Here is an 804-nt window from a genome sequence, read left to right as displayed (position 1 = left end):
GTATTCTGTGTTGTTGTTGGAGCTCCACACTACACATCTCGCTGCTGCTCGAAGTTCTCGCTGTTGTTAGGTACCATTAATTCAGTTCTGACTCATAGTGACCCTATGCACAACACTGTCAGTCCTGCAACATCCTCACAATTGTATGTTTGTACCCATTCTTGCTGCCACTGTGTCCATCCATCTCATTGGGGGTCTTCCTCTTCTTCATTTACCCACCACTTTACTAAGCATGATGTCATTCTCCAGGGACTAAATCCTTCTGACAATATGTCCAAAGTGTGAGACAAAGTCTTGTCATTGTCACTTCTTAGAAGTATTCTTGCTGTACTTCTTCCAAAGGTATAATTACACCAACTAAATTCTCTTATGTAATTATTTTTTTCTGGTCAATTCATGATTTTACTTTCCAGATGGAACTTGTTTTTCATCCACATAGGAAAGCAAAACCCCATTTGAATTATAAAGTGGTAATTTCTCATCACTAAAAAAGGAGTCCTGGTGTGGTACTGTGGGTTAATGTGCCAGACTGCAAAGCCGTTTCAACTGCAAGGTTGGTAATTCAAGCTCACCAACTGCTCCTTGGAAACTCTATATAGGGTCGCTATGGGTCAGAATCAAGTCGACGGCACTTAACAACAACAACAAAAGACTTACTGTTTCTCCTTGGCCATGAAGTGGGATACTTTGGAAACATTCCATATCCCTACTATCACTTAATTGTACTTCTGAGAAATCTGTACCTAGACCAAGAAGCAGTTGTTCGAACAGAACATGGGAACACTGAATGTTTTAAAATTGGGA

The sequence above is a fragment of the Chrysochloris asiatica genome, unplaced genomic scaffold, assembly GCF_000296735.1.
Source record: "Chrysochloris asiatica unplaced genomic scaffold, ChrAsi1.0 scaffold00169, whole genome shotgun sequence".
NCBI classification, from domain to species: Eukaryota; Metazoa; Chordata; class Mammalia; order Afrosoricida; family Chrysochloridae; genus Chrysochloris; species Chrysochloris asiatica.
Note: the sequence above shows the minus strand (reverse complement) of the source record.